Here is a 17,451-nt window from a genome sequence, read left to right on the forward strand (position 1 = left end):
ATGGAAGCAATTAATAAACAAAGTTTTCGGACCACTTTCTGATGGTTAATATTCAATGCCTAAGCGAAATTTCTTGCCTTTGGGTTTATACTGATGAAATAAGGTGCTTCCCATTCTGATTCAATATTTTGATTCTAAAGCAGGGTTATAGAGAACAAAGTTATTCAGGGTGCCTGCCAGTCAAGAGAGTAATGGAAGTCAAGAAAAAGTAAAGAAATCAATAAAAAAGCAATAAATTATTCTTGTGGTCAAGAAGTTTTGTTATCACAATGACTGATTGGTTGATTTAGTTTATTTCTTCACTTTTTCTGCCCCTTTGGTTAATCGCGAAGGTGAGGATGAATGGTGTTAAGCAAAGATGGATGAAGGGACAGTCACAAACATATAGGGACAACAGACACAAACCCCACATAAGATTATACTGGATGAGTCCAGACTCCAAAGGGTCCCGGGTTCAATACCCGGTGGAGAATCGTAGTGGTTCGGATCCCACTTGAAACTGTAGGTCCAGTCCCGATTAGCCTTACTGTGCACAAAGTGGACTTAAAACACCAACTCAATCAATCAATCCAGATGCCAAAGCATCGCTAGTCAATCAAAAACAGTCCAGGATGCATTAATAGATAAAGCAGATCTAATTCTCTTCTTAAATAGTTACAGCTTCAGTTTTCATCTAGGGGTTTTCATTAAATAAATATTTATTTTCTTAATTACGAATTTCCAACTTTACGTAAGTAGGGGTCGAATAAATAAACGTTAAGAAAAACGGAAAAAGTCTAGAAAAGTCCAGAAAATGTCAAGAATTCTGGATGTGTTATTTTGGTAGACACCCTGTTATTGAACTAAAAACTATCCAAGATGAAACTTTTGGAACCATTTCAAATTCCGGTAATTGATGAATATTTGTTTGCCATTACAGGTCTTAGTGCAAATGTTTAGAGTGTACTTTCATTACCATCAGCACAACAGACTCACAAGAGAAATGCTTTCTTTCATAAAGTCTGTAAAATGTTTGGTACTGGTCTCTATAATTTCAAGAGTTCGACTGTCCACTCTAACCTAAATATAATTTGACTAAACCTGAAATTTTGAGAAAAATTGGCTCCTCTGAGAAGTATTATTTAAATCTTGTAGTAAGAGGTGCATTGTTTAGTATGATTGCAAGTTTTGAAATTTTGCTTTTAAGAATTCATTTTTTAAAACTGAAAAGTGTCATTTTTCAATTACTTTCTAACATGTTCTATAGACATATGTATTATTTATTGAAAATATTTTGTGTCCTACATTTTGGGACAGCATGTCCTACATTTACCTTATAGCGATCTGGTAACCCTACATTTAGCCTAAAATTAAAAAGCTTTCTCCCGTGACGTCAGAGCATAATGTTGCTCAAGTGTTGTGCGATAAGTGAGACCTGTAAAGCACGGATTAATTGACACAGATTCAATGAAAAAACAGGGTTGCCAAACAAAAAATTTATCACAGACTATAAAATATCTACCACCAAAATGTGTTTTAAACACTTGTAAAAAAAACATGTTTAAAACAGATTGTTTTAAACGTTTAAAACATTTGTAAAAAAAACAAAGCCGTGTGTTTTAAACGTTTAAAACAAAGTGTTTTAAACACTTTTGTTTTAAACATGCCAACCCTGGTTCTGCCGCATATGTTTCAACAGACATACAGTAGAAGGTAAGGTAAAACAGCATCTGTTATTAAATTTCGTGTATTTACACAAAATTGCTTTAATTCAACGAGTATTTTCACTTTATACAAATTACTTTGCGGTTACGCGTACATTACGATTACTTCGCAGTTTTAACAAACTAAACTAGTTTTCTGTGCATTCTGCGTAAACAAACAACTCTCGGAATCTCGAAGTACGACATGCATCGATAATGTCAAGGAAATAGCACAACAATCGATTAAAATATCGATTATTTCCATAGATATTGCTTAGTTTCGCCAAGTTCACCACTTTCCTTGTAGCCTTGCGCTGTAGACAATTAAAGATGTAGTCGATTCTTAGTAGACGGTTTCGTGAATCGCACTTTACTACATCTTTTACTACTAAAAACTACTACTTCGTTGTAGACTCGATTTTGTAGTCATTTTCGTGAATCGCCCTGCTGCAGGGCGATTCACGAAAATGACTACAAAGTCGAGTCTACAACGAAGTAGTAGTTTTTAGTAGTAAAAGATGTAGTAAAGTGCGATTCACGAAACCGTCTACTAAGAATCGACTACATCTTTAATTGTCTACAGCGCACGGCTACAAGGAAAGTAGTGAACTTGGCGAAACTAAGCAATATCTATGGAAATAATCGATATTTTAATCGATTGTTGTGCTATTTCCTTGACATTATCGATGCATGTCGTACTTCGAGATTCCGAGAGTTGTTTGTTTACGCATAATGCACAGAAAACTAGTTTAGTTTGTTAAAACTGCGAAGTAATCGTAATGTACGCGTAACCGCAAAGTAATTTGTATAAAGTGAAAATACTCGTTGAATTAAAGCAATTGTGTGTAAATACACGAAATTTAATAACAGATGCTATGTTTTACCTTACCTTCTACTGTATGTCACTGTTGAAACATATGCGGTAGAACTAAGGAATACTATTTTTTTATGTGTTGCAATTGAATGATGCAAAATGTAAAGACAGCTGATTTTTCATGATTGATTGATTTAGTTTATTGGTAACACTTTACTATACCGGAGACGGATTTCTTCAAATTTACAGGAGAAAGTACTTACGCAAATCATTTTCTGTAGCGTTGTTGATGTTCGGGAATGTAGTTTTGATCCATTTTAATGCGAAAGCATGTGGTTTTCTACGAAAATCTATTTCTGACGCGCTATTGCTGCTGCCGCCATTTGCTTTCTGCACGAGAGCACAATACGCTCTCGTATTTTCCGTATATGCTAAATTGAACGAAAGGAGTGCTAATGGAACCTAACCTAACAGGCCTAACCTAACCTTGTAGGCATACCTCGTCCCCGTGATGGTTCGTGAGGCTATCGTGAATTTTTGGGGCTGCCAGTGAAAGTTTGTAGGAAATAAGGAACAACAGTAAGTAGAGGCAGATTATTTCCGTAACATCTTTGGCAGTTATGCGTTTGAAGCTTCGGAACGAGTCACAACTCTCCAAGCAGCCAATTAACCAAGCAAGCCGCTGACGCCATCTCAACCCAGAACCTATCGCTAAGCCTCTTACTCAGGTTCTACACGCCCACTAGGCTCGCTAGACAGACTCGCGCAGTCCGCTGGAGATGTTCCTAAAGTAATTCGACTCTACTAGTTATTGTAAGAAATAGACATTATTTTCGTTAGAAATTCATTATTTCACCTAAATAACTGTTCCGCAATGCAGAATAGTACGTTAGCAATGTAAAAAATTGCGAAATAAAACATTGATAGGTGTCTCCGGTATAGTAAAGTAGTACCAGTTTATTTTACTTCGCGTTTTGTGCCTCTTGGCTAATTTGCGAAGATGGGATGAGTGATGAAATAGATGAATGGACATTCACAAACAACCAAGCCCGACTGGGATTCGAACCCGGGACCCTTGGCATCGCAGCGCGATGTGCTAACCACTCGGCCACAGGATCGGGCAGCTGATTTTTCATGCTTTGCCATTATTCGTAGCAGGAACATCTACGTTTTCTTAACCTGTTCAAACCCATTAAGATTAACGTTGCCAGTTTCATACGAACTGTCTCTCTTTACTCAACTTTATGCACAAATAGCCCTGCTGAGCAGCCATCATCTTATGCTAAGCACATTACATACTCATTAAAAATAATACTAAAGAAATGATTTACACTTTTAGTGTCTCTTCTGTACTGTTTTCAGTACATCAACAGGTGTTTTGAAACATCTACTGTGTGTAGATTTTCAAGCAGATATGAAAACAAATTGTTTATCATTAGGAATGACAATTTATATTTAAAGCCAATATGTTAAAGAAATGGTAGGCGAGTTGTCCATAACAGTTTTTATTTGGTCTGTTCTACACAATGTGAAATTTAAATGAAAATGTAAAAAAAGTGGAGGACAATATGTGCTTCACTTCAACAGAATTCCATTCTTTAAAGCAACATATGATGTGGAATGAAAAAAATGAAAAGATATGAACTATTTGCCTATTATATTTTCTCTTTGCTGTACATTAGATCTACTGTAGGTGTTTGGTAGAAAACCATTCAGTTTCAGTAGATTTCCAAGAAAACAGTAGAGTACAATTGATAACAGTTGTTAATAGAAATTCCCAGCTAATCGGGCCACTATGTACCTCCACTGAGTATCGAACCTAGTAAAGTAGAATCTGAACAATTGGAATCACTAGCGAAAATTAAGTTCAAGGTTCACGGATTACAAATGTCACTAATTATTAGAACAAACTTTTGAATGTTTTTGTGCTCAAAAATTGTTCATGCCTTGAACTTGGCCGAACTTTTAATTGATGAATAAAATATTGTCATGTTACATGCTACATTTGTACATATGAATTTGATTTCTGACTGAATGCACATACTACGGAAACATAAAAGATAGGCCTACATGTTACTTCTTTTTTCTTTAAGGACGATTTTCATGTCCCATGTTATACTGTATGGAATTCTCAGCAGACAGTCATTCATTGTTTGTTGCCAAGAAGATGGACTAGTACTGCCACCACCTGGCAAAAAAACAACATACATTTGCATTATCTATAAGCAGCTAGTGACAGCAACTTGGAGTACAGTGAGTGCTAGTGACAGCACCAAACCGTGACGTACCTAACCTACTCACACCTGCATCTGAGATCAGAAATAAATCAAACTTAACCAGCCTAACCTTTTCAGATGTTTGTTTTTGCTATCAGATGCATATGCTAGTAGGTTTGGTGTTTTTAGCATGTAACACCAAGCTGCTGTTAGCTGCTCATGTAATATCTATGTATAAGACAACCACTCACATCACATTTGCTTACACCTCAAATTTACAGAAATTTCATTCAATGAGAATGTCAAGAAATTCTTAAAAGTTACACACATCACAATTTGATACACTCCAGAATATACCTTGCATTCCTGTTGATAACAAAAAAAGAAATGTTGACATTTGTAACAATTTGGATTAGAAATCATGGAGCGACTTGAGATGACTGGACCCCTCTCCGATTTTCTTCACATTTGGCATACTCACTAATTGAGGCCTCCTAATCACGAATCTGAAGTTAAAATTTGTCGGAAACGTCTAGAAATTGCAAAATAAGTGAAAATAAGGCGTTAGTTTTCGGAATGGAAACGGTCGATTTTCGAGAATTTTTTTTGTTTCACAAACAAATATATATATATTCCTGATACTACCACGACACCAAATTTTAACTATGTTTGCCTAACCTAACTGAACTAACCTAATCACGTGCCAATGGTTCGTGAGGCTAGCGTCAATGGTTCGCAATTTCTAGACGTGACCGACAAATTTTAACTTCAGATTCGTGTTTAGGAGGCCTCAATTAGTGAGTATGTCAAATATGAAGAAAATCGGAGAGGGGTCCGGTCATCTCAAGTCATACCTAAAATCACACAATAATGAAAGAACCAACCATATGGGATTATAGATTTAAAATAAAAATGCTCTGTTCACATATTTTTTTAACCTATTTATTGATTTATTTATTGCATTGGTCTTCTGCTACTTTTGGCTAATCATGAAGATGGGGATGAGGAATGACATGTTGAAATTGACGAAAGGACACTCACAATAACATCCATGTCCTGGGAAGGATTTGAACCCTGGCATCATAGCAAACTTTGCTAACCTCGATAACAGTTCGTTATATCGGAGACACATTTCTTCATTTTTACAGAAGAAACTACTTACAACGTTCATCGAGGTATTTTCTTTCATCCTGGAATCTATTTGACCGGGAAATCATGTGTTTTTCAAGAGAAACATCTCAGCGACGTACAAGTGCCATTGCTTTCGCTACGTGAACTGGATGCTACATACATTTGATGATGTAACCCCCTGTCAGTTTCCAACCCCCCTTTTTTTAACTATGCTTGCCTAACCTAACCTAACCTTATCAGAAATGGTTTGTGGGGCTATCCGTCAGCTACCCATGCATAACGTACAATTTGCACACGTGACGAACACGATAGTAGGTATTTTTCAGTAAAGAAGGTTGGAAACACTGCATACCTACAACAGTATTCAACCTCTGCCCACCATATTGTGTGTTACGGAAGCGAAAAAACTACTCTCTATATGAAAAATTGTGTTTGTTTTTGTGTAAAAAGCATAATGGCACCTTGAACTATGTTTCACAATACACAATTGGTAAGTACGAACCATGCGAAACACAAAATATCCAATTTTAATGTGTCTCCGATATAACGAACTGTTACACTAACCTCTTTACCTATTTACACTAGAATGCTTTGGTGCACCAAATTAATTTTAAAAAAATCATGTTCTAATGCAATTTCTTCTCATTGTTTAAAAAATTACTAACCATTGTTATAACTGTATCTTTAGTCAAAACGAAAATAAATGTCTGATGAAAGGAGCGTGTGTTCTCCTGAAACGTCACAAAGAAAAACTGTTTTCTTATGCTTGTAATAAACGTAAACTACAGGAAAATATTTCCTCTCATGTATTAACTATTTTGAAAGTTATGTTGTTTTACAATAATTGCTACCACAATTTTTTAACCGTTAAAAGATAAGTAGTGTTACATAATTAAACATGAATGTGCTGAGGGGTTGCCAATAGAGGAAATATAGTGCTTCTTGTTTATAATAGTGATATCCCTAATATTTTATATGCATCGAAAGGTGTTTTATGCTGGCTGATACAGGATTTGAACTGAGAAGTTTATGTACAATACACTACCCAAGCACAAATCCCATACCGTGCCTTGCATTAATGCTCCTGAGTCTGGATCCCAGGGAAGCCAGAATGAACTTGGAACCTGAGAAAAATAAAAAATATATATATAGTTTGCACATGGTAATGAACACATAATCGTCACAACAAACTCTAAATGTTTACATGTGTTTGTGTCAGTACAGTGCACTGTTTTGTTCTAGCAGATAATATGTGCTCTATCTACACTATGCCCTAAGTATACAACGTGCTCTATCTACACTATGTCCTAAGTATACAATGTGTAAATAAAACCTGTTGTAAAGTACAATTTTTATCCACATCTAATTTTTAAATGACATATGTTTCAACAATTTGTATTAATGCATGATCATTATAAAAATTATTTCATAATAAATGCATAATTATTGTGCTGTGAATTTTATTTATAAATTAAGTAAATGCTTAATAAATTTATGTAAAACTATATTTCACACAAATCTTGAGCACTGCACAAAGAAGAAAAATAGCTTCATTGAAGCCCATTTTAACAATTGAGATGGTTAGGTTGATTTGATTTAATTTGCTTTATTTTGCTTCACTTTTGGCTAATTTGCGAAGATAGGAATGAGGGATGATATGATGAAATTGATGGATGGACACTCAGAAACAGCCATGCCCAGGTCAGGATTCGAACCCGGGACCCCTAGCATCATAGCACGATGTGCTAACCACATCGCTGGCAATTGAGAAGGCGAATGGAATGGCATGGATAAATAACAATAATAAAAACATCATCACAACGATTGTACATAACTGGCAAAAATATAGGCTGCTATGATAAGTGGTGTGTGTACTGTGAACATTTTCGATGCATGCGTTTGTATGATTTAGCAACCTTAAGTAGCCTATCAAGAGTTTTCATTTCTTTTCAGAAATGATTTCACTATTTACTTTTGTCCTGTTACAGCCATCGATAACCTATGCACATTTTTTTTCACTTAAGTTTGTGCTGCTTCTTGTCATCCGTCTGCCTGCAAAACCAAACTGCATACTGTTGGGGCTTGACTTCCGTATAATTACGATTTTGGCATGGCTTATGGGATGCATAAGATTCAAAATGAGTGGTTATTATTTATGGTCTGTAGAAGATGAAATTGCTGTTTTTAAATCGCATGAAATCCTAGGTAACAGTTCCGAATGTTTCATGATTTTTCACAAATTTTATAGGAGTATTAGGAAGTGTTTACAAATGATTGTGGGAGTTAGAAACTTGGAGAAACTAATTAGCACAGTTAAAAGTTGCACAAAGTATTAATTACAAGATAAATTATGTTTTGAAATGTATTGTGCACGAGCAGGAATGCCTGCAAAGAGGTGCTAACAAATTATGCCTACCAAACTTAATCTGCTCGTGGAAGTGTATTTTCATATAAATTAGTGCAAGATATGGATAATTATTATTATTACTAACTTGGATTACAGGAGGTTGAGAGAAACAATCCTTTTGTTGGGAAAATGAGGTTCCACAATTTTGATCAATCCGGCACCTCCTGTTCAGTGACAAATTACTATGAAGATATTTTCGAAACAGAAAAAGGATTTCCGATATCTCTAAGATGTGTTTTAAGTACACGCAAATGCCCACTGTCATTTCCTTCTGCTTTTCGAAAAAGTGAAAACACAGATTATGGGCCATTTTGGTAGCTCTATTTTCTTCTTTGAAGTTGGATGCCATACACAAACACAGAATATGACGAATGTAGTTCGCTGTAGCCCGCTCTAGGAGGGTTAAATAGGGTCCTACAAGAACTGTCTACAACTGTAGCCCGATATGTAGTCGACTGTAGCCTGTAGACCGCTGTAGACAGTTTCAAGAATCGCAAATTCAGGAAATGACTACAAATTTGACCACAAGCCTGACGTGGCTACATATTAGACTACATATCGGACTACTAACAGTTCGTGAATCGCGCCGCTGGTGTTTGTAGTAGTTTGGGCCAGTGGCGTACGCAAGGGGGGGTTACCGGGTTTAACCCCCCCCTTGGGCTTTTGAAATATTATGGAAAATGCTGTAGAAAAAAATAAAAATAGCTAATTTATCAGTCAAAGATCTGCGACAATAATAATAATAATAATAATAATAATAATTTGAATTATTATTCCCATGCAGCATGAAGAAAAACACAACATTCCAAACACAATCTAAGCGGCCGCAAAGTTCAATTTTAAAATTTTTCTTGCAAAAAGTCGCGCAGTGACTCTTGCGAGAATTGTGAAAATTCCTTGCTTCCTCGCAGTGTGCCGACCTTATTGCAAACGTTCTTCCCGGTACTGATTTCACATCCCCTTGTGAACTCTCAAGTGATGCCGAATCTACATCCACATCATTAAATAATGTTGAAGAGGTGCTTATTGAATCACCTAGAAGTGATAAATGTGTTGGAATGTGTATAAACTTACTTTACAACGAAAACATAGACTCAGTAGAATTTAGCAACATGTATTTTCGCACTTCATCATCATCATGGGCGAGTTCCATAGGTAAAGGTAATGTAAATTCCCCCGTGCATACAGCATCGTGCCATGAAGGCACACGTAGTGGTGTGGTGGGTCCCAAAGATTCTCGATCTCGAACTATTTTGCAGGTGATGTGATCAGCACCATGCTCCGGCAGCCTTCATCCCCCAGGGTTGCTCTCATGTACCCATTGCTATGAGGCTGGGTGCGGAGACAAGGCTGGATAAATTCCAACCAATTCCGGGAATCGAACCCGGATATCCCACGAAGTTGTCAGACTAGACCAGCGCGGCTCCTTGAATAAGTTTTATATTTCGATTATTTCAATAAATTTAATATATTTGCTTGTTTTTATTGATTTTCTTCACACTTAAAATGTCTCACTTATCATATACAAATAACCGTTGACTAGACAATTATTTTGTAACAAAGAAACAAAAGAAATGTAATTTTGTTCTATTTCTTTCATAAATAGCAGCTGCATTAGTAGTAATTATTAGTAGTAATTAAACTAATTAATTAATTAATTATAAGAATTATTAATTTATTATTATTATTAATTATAGTATAATAAAACAATGGTAATGTGAATTTGTAGAAAGTTTTCGAAATAACACCCCCCTTGATGAAATCCTGCGTACGCTACTGGTTTGGGCACATTCCATATTAGCCAATTCATGTTAACTCGCGCCTTATGCTTACTGTCATTGTCTTGTTGGAATCTGTAGATAGGCGGCATTTCCCTTTTTTTTGGGCGCACTACTTTACATTTTTCTTCAATATGTCCAAATAGACACATGCATCCATGATACCATCAATAAACTGGATGGTACTAACACCTTTGGACGTCATACAGCCCCAAATCATTAATGACCCACCACCGTGTTTAACTGTTGGAACTGTGTTAATGTGATCATTGTCTTTATTTGATTTTCTCCAAACCCTATTTATCCCATCTAACTCATATATATTAATCTTGGACTCGTCTGACTATATGACACTATCCCAAAATTCCTGGTCTTTGTGGATGTGCTCTTTCGCAAATGAAAGTCTATTCCTGTGATTCACCTTATTTACATACGGCCTCGTTCGTGGTATTCTGCCATTATATCCATGCTTCCACAAGACATGTCAGACAGTTTGATCGAACATCATCTTGTCAGCAACATTTTCTACTAACGGTCGTAACTGAGGAAAACTTAATCGGGGGTTTTCTCGCACTCTTTTTAAAATAAAGCGTTATTCACGTTAATTCAACCGTCTCTCTTTTGGTTTTCTCTGCACATTCTGTGTTGAACTTTCCTCTCTAAATTTGTTTACTATGTATTGAACTGTGGAGTCTGATTCATTGACTGTTTGTCCAATTTTTCTTAAGGAATAACCTCTAAGGGCCAAATTTATAACAACATCCTTCAGATCGGAACTAAGTTCTTCACCTTGCCCATTTCGAACACGCTCATAGATAGACGATAGGCCTACAACAATACCTACACCAGCATTCTGCTTGACGGGGAGCGTGCCTGCATGTTCAAACTTGTTACAAAGTTGCAAACTGCACGAAATCGCCCAAATGGTGGTGGCGGTGTATGCGAGGAAGTTTGAAACTCTTGCCTGAATTTCCAGGTACATATGAAAATGATTATATTTACTAGTAGATATGATATTTTTTCCTCAGAAATTCTATGTGGACGAATAACAATGTTACAAACTGTAATCCTTGCCTTCTAAAAAGTTCAGAGGAAATTAATATCCTTGATCCCCCTCAATATGTCCTTCAAAACCGTATGATCCCAATATAACCCTTGTCTTCCGGTAAGTTCAGAGAAAATTATACAACAAAGGCTAATAGAATATATTTTTCATTATTTATTTTTTGTATTTGATATGTCTTTCGGGGGTCCAGACCCAATGGACCCCCTAATACGTCTTTGGACGCCAGGGGTCACGGGTTCGAATCTCTGCCTTGGCATGGCTGTTTGTAAGTGCCTAAATCAATCAATCCAATTCAGTTGTGTTGCCTGTAGAATTGCTCATTACAGATATTATCTGAATCACAGATTATTGCCCATTAAACGTTCTAGACTAGAGTAGTCTGTGCTAGTGATGGGTCATGGCAGTTCCTTTTCGGGAGGCAGTTCACCGGAGCTCGCTCACCGAAAGGAGTCGTTCACCAGGAGTCGTTCAAAGGAACGACGAGGCCACGGAGCATGCTCTCGGACGAGGCAGTTCCTTTTAGAAAGGCAGTTCATTGGAGCTTGCTCGTTGAAAGAGTCGTTCACAGGAGCTACCATACCAACACAGCTCCAAGTTGGTTTCGTTGGGCGCGGGAGGGGATGGAAAGAATTAGAGGGGAGGAATCCGCCTTCGCGCAAGAATGGAAGAAAACATAAACAGCTACTAAAGTCACTCCGGCTATAGTTTGGACTTGAGGAACCCCAGACTTTTCGTCTCCATTTGTGCTAGTGTGAAAAGGAGGGGGGGCGAAAGCAGTGTTGCCAAACGTCTGAGAGTCTGATTTTTTTTTGTCCAGTCGTACAGGACATCTTTTCCTGTCAACATGCACCCTTCGTTCGCTCGCATTTCAGGCAGAGGCAGGGAGGCGGAGACCCACGCTTTCGCTTGCTACCCCTAGGCAACCGGCTTCGCCGTGCTTGGCCTTTTTGGGAGTGGATTCTCTCGAGGCGGGGGGGGGGGGACGATGAGCTACGTCGAGTTCCGATTACTCAATATTATCCATCCTTTATAGTTTATATTAATTTCATTGTTGTCTACACAGCGATATCAAATAGTGAATTATATATTGATTGGAAGTGAACGAACATTATGTGCTTTACTGATATCCTCACAAGAGTATCTACAGAATGTTTAGTAAGATCCTGAAATTTAGGTTGAATTCAGAATTTATGTAATATTGAATGGGTGATTGGGTCGAGGGGTACTCATGGGGCTGCAGTTCCCTCCCGAAATTTTGAGAAATTCAAAAGTTTCAACTAAAAGTATTTTTTTAAAAGATCGGGAAAACCAAATTGGTAACTGAAGAACCTCTTAAATCATAATCCCTCCCTCATTGTTGAGCTACTGCAGCATTGCTGTTGTAAACAGAGTTGCACGCATAACTAAGCGGAAAACCGCCACTATCAACAACCAGCAACACAAGACGGGACCTCGCTCGCTCTCGCGCTCTCTCTTTCTCTCCCCCTCTCCCTCTCTCGCGCAGGTTCGTAGGAGTGAGTCATCGACTGGGAGCGTTGGCAGCATACAAGCAAAGCTCACGACTCCTGAGGAACTACCACTTGTCATGGCAGTTCCTTTTCGGGGAGGCAGTTCACCGGAGCTCGCTCAAGCAGCCGTTCAAAGGAACGATCAACTCCTCTCGATGTTGGTTTCGTGCAGCTGAAGTGGGGGTGGGGGAGGACTTGCTGGAGTTAGCTTGAGTGAAAAGAATTAGGGGAGAGGGAACTCCGCCTACTACTCCACCTACCACAAGAAAACCAGAGCACGTACACAGCAGAAACAAAACAAAACACCGTCGCTCTCTCTCGCAGTCATGAGTCATCGACGGAGCTGGAACTGCAGGAGCGGTTGACAACGTACACTCAAAGCTCACGACTCCGAGGAACGACCACAGAGGAACTGCTCGTTCACTCCGAAGGAGCGAGCAGTTCACAGTTCCCAAGAGGGAGTCGTTCAAAAGGAACGACTCGTTCACGAACGACCCATCACTAGTCTGTGCGTTAAAGATATTAATGTTTTTGTAAGAGAAATTTGCAAGTTAAATTTTAATAATTTTATTGAAGACTATTTATCGATATGTATAATCGGGACACTGCTGTCTTATTGTCAAGTGAAAAGTAAGCGTGATGTCAGCATCGTGAATAATACAACGCAGCTAGAAACAGGACCGAAGATGATGTGAGTTCAATAATAGTTAATTTCACTAGTATTTGTACTCGAGCGTCACATACCCTTATTCTTTAATTTAGTTATTTAATAACGGTTTGCAAGGTGAAGAGTAATTTTGTAGGTTCCTCAAATTATTATGGTAATTCTAGCATGGTAGGTGGGAATGGTCAATGATGATTTGATATTTTTCTGTGACCATAGGTCACAAAATAATTCTCTCCATGCAGTGTAAATAATCTCGTTTAACTGTTCGAATTAGTGTCGTAGTTTCTACATTGTGTCCCACAGACCGAAACAACCAATAAGATAACCCCGAATTCGCTAATTCGTCCATGTATGTTGGTGTGAAAGAATGAAAGATGGTATCACTACTGTATGTTGTATGTTTTTTAAACCTTGCGTAGGAAGCGAAAACCATTCAGAAGATTGGGATGAATTGTCAAACTGTCGTTGAAGATATTTTTCCATCTTTAAATCTCGGAAATCATGGAACTTATCATGTAGGTACCTAAATTGCATCTATTTGAAGTGGTGGTGACCATCTGGACAATGTTTTCGAATGTTTAATGTTTTTTCTTTAGTTTTATGGTAGTTATGAAGAAGTGCTTTACAATACTGGAAACAGTTGTGAGAGCAAGTTCGTAGCTTTGAGAAACAAATTAGCACATTTGGTAACAGTTCCATATCGGCACAACGTATTTCTTCATTTTTACAGAAGAAACTACTTACGGAAATGAGTTTCTGTAGCATTTTCATTAATCATGTAGTATTGCCCGAACACCTCTCACTCGTTTATTTCGTTAATTTTAGCATTGATACTTACCTATTCTGCATTGCGAAAGATTCCTAAGGTGAAGTTATGCCTTTGGTAACAGTTTCATGCATCGGAGACACATTTCTTCAATTTTACACAAGAAACTACTTACGGAAATGAGTTTCTCCAAGGTTTAGAACCTTCGTCGATATATATTCTTCCTAATACTTCATCGTACAATCCAGGAGAACAATAAGTAATCACTTTTCATGCAATAATATTGCGCATTTTGTGAAAATCGACAACATCATGCCGTTGTTTCCAAGATGTACCTGCAGATGGCTCTAGCGTCGAAGTCACGCGATCTCGCTAGTGGAATCAGGGTTTCCAAACGCGCAATTTTTTTCTAGAAACGCGCTTTTTTTTTTCGAGAAGCGCGCGGGTTTTTTTTGAGAAAGGAAAATGTTTTTTGGATGAATTTAGGGCTGAAATGAGTGCTAATGGAGCCTAACCTAACCTCGTGTGAATGGTTCGTGGGGTTTTTCGAGAAACGTGCGGTTTTTTCCTAGAAACGCGCACTTTTTATCAGAGAAAATGGCATCTCATGGATGTGACTTTAGGTTATTATCGGGCGTAGAAGATCCCTTGGATTATTGTATAAGGAATTCAACAAACTAAATCCCAAGGCGAGGAAAAATTTCCTGCAGGAGAAAATCGAGAAAAACCGATGTTGTCCGGATATACGTGATTGAACGTACTGAGGACATTTTTCGATGATGAAGCACATATTTAGGGGTGGAATGAGTGCTAATGGAACCTAACGTAACAGGCCTAACCTAACCTCGTAGGCATTCCTCGTTCCCGTGAATGGTTAGTGACAGAAAGTGTAAAAAAAAAAAAATAATAACAACTTGCCCTACGGATGCCGGAGCGCCGGCTGTCTGCTAGCACGGTTTTGCGTGATTGAACGTACTGAGGACATTTTTTGATGATGAAGCACATATTTAGGGGCGAAATGAGTGCTAATGGAACCTAACCTAACAGGCCTAACCTAACCTCATAGGCATACCTCGTTCCCGTGAATGATTAGTGACAGAAAGTTTAAAAAAAAACCTAACTTATCCTACGGATGCTGGAGGCAAGAAGGATGTGTCATGGAATAAATACGTGAAAGATACTGTGAAGGTAAGTTAATTTCTTAATTTTTACTAACGTAACCAAAACAAACCAAAACTAACGTAACCCGGCTAACTTCGCATGTTTCGTGACTTGGAAGTATAATTTCAAAAACCCAATAATTCGTGAACATAGGAATTTTCATGCACAATAGAGTTGGAAACACTGATATTCGAAAACAAAAGAAGCGTTATTATTCGCAAAGCAAGCGATATCGCACCGTGACGTGCTTTCCGTAGCATTCAGGAAAATGGCTTATTTTAGCAGAAAATGTGTTTGTTTTCGTGCAAAAAGCATAATGACACCTTCGACTATGTTCCGCAATACATAATTGGTAAGTACTAACCACGAGAAACACAAAATATCCGATTTAAATGTGTCTCCGATGCATGAAACTGTTAATATGCCTTTTCCCATAAAATAAGTGTCAACTTTTCATTTTATGAGTCACTATTTGTCTTCCTTGTTTCACTTGTGTAACAGACAATGTGGCGTGCACTCGTCAAGGATCATCGCGCGTCGTGCTTGTGTTTCGTCGATTTGCAGTGCGCAAGCAGTGTTTCAAACCTTAATGACCGAAAATTATGTACTATTACAATTTTTTTACATGTTTCCATGATTCTTGTATGATTACCTCCATGAACCATGCACAATAAGGTTAGGTTAGGCAAACAGTTAAAAAAAAACTAAAAAGGATTTATGACATAAACAGCCACTACGTGTTGAACGGCTGGTTTTCGATTTCAGGAAACAAAAAGCCTGTTTGGAAACGCTGGCATGGGGTTAAGTCATCAAACGCAGGCAAATAGCAAGGAAATGGCAGCAATCGCCTCTGCTTGTTGGAAATATTTCTCAGGAAGAAAAAGGAATTCCAGGTCAGAAAGCTTAATATATCAAAGAAAACACCTTCACGAACTTCCACAATGTCGGAGAAATTGATTAAAGTAAGTAGTTTCTTCTGTAAAAATGAAGAAATCCATTCGGGCAACACTACATAGCTATTTACCACATTTTCAAAGTTCATGGGAGTATTTTCTTGGTAAAAGTTGTGAATCGGAATAACGGATTTCTTCAATTTTACAGGAGAAAGTACTTACAGAACTGAGTTTCTGTAGACCTTCGTTCAATTTTTTCGGCTGGTAAATCATGTATTTTTCGACATTAATTTCTCTCCGATGCTCAAAAGCTCTTGATTCTATTACCTTCGACTACGTGAACCAAATGTTCCGTGCATTCAATGACGTAACCCCCGGTCAGTGTTTCCAACCATGCCATTGATAACCCAGAACATGACAATTGTAACTGTGTTTGCCTAACAGAACCTAACCTTGCATGCATGGTTCGTGGGGCTATGCGTGCATGGTTTGTGGAGCTATCTATGCATGGTTCGTGGGGTTTTGGAACGCAGAAAAAAAAATCTGTGTTCCACGAATAAAGGTATATATTTACTTAATATTTTACATGAAAAAGAATCCCACACAAAAGTAGAAATTTTTCGGTTAAGAATGTTGAGATTTGCCCGTCATATTGCATGTAACACAAGCAAAAGAGGAACGAACAATAATTACTCAATATGTGGAAAATTTGAAGCTATTTTTGTGAAAGAAGCGAAATTGCACCTTAAAGTATGTTTCGGAATGCATATTAGTTAAGTACGAATGTAAGAAATGACAAAATTAACGAGTTAGCGTTGTTCGGCCGATTGACAACATTTAATATTTTCTTTCATCTTGGATATCTATTTCACCGGGAATTCATGTATTTTTCAAGGGAAATATCTCTCCGACACACAATTGTCGTTGCTTTCATTTCCTTCCTCTACGTGAACTTGATGATGCTTACGTTTGATGACGTAACCCCCTGTCAGTGTTTCCAACCACGCCGTTCTTTTGCAAGCAGATGACAATTTTAACTATGTTTACCTAACTGAACCTAACCTTGCCGTGCATGATTTGTGGGGCTTTCCGTGCATGGTTTGTGGGGCTATTTAAGAATGGTTTGTGTGGCTATTCATTAATGGTTTGTGGTACGAACCCTTTTTTTAGCTATGTTAACCTAACGATAATGGTTCCGATTGTTTTATGATTTCTCCTAGTACAAAGACTCATTATCGTAGAATTTTGGAAATCATTGTCACACGAAATTTAAACTTTCCTTAAAGTAATGAGCAATGTTTGGATTAGAAAAAAAAGTTATTTATGTTGAAAAAAAACTTGAAAAATTACCTTACACACTTC

The 17,451-nt window shown here is 37.7% G+C and overlaps 1 protein-coding gene across 1 annotated transcript in view; it reads left to right on the forward strand.

Moving 5' to 3' along the window:
• Positions 1–13,127: 13,127 nt before the first annotated feature.
• The window catches only part of Pez (protein tyrosine phosphatase non-receptor pez), a 150,221-nt gene continuing 145,897 nt past the window's right edge, over positions 13,128–17,451 (forward strand). The window contains exon 1 of the mRNA XM_083118730.1: positions 13,128–13,293. The gene's annotated coding sequence lies outside the window, so the exon portion shown is untranslated. The remainder of the gene's footprint in view (positions 13,294–17,451) is intronic.

This window comes from Lepisma saccharinum, chromosome 3, assembly GCF_977018435.1.
Source record: "Lepisma saccharinum chromosome 3, izLepSacc3.1, whole genome shotgun sequence".
NCBI lineage: Eukaryota > Metazoa > Arthropoda > Insecta > Zygentoma > Lepismatidae > Lepisma > Lepisma saccharinum.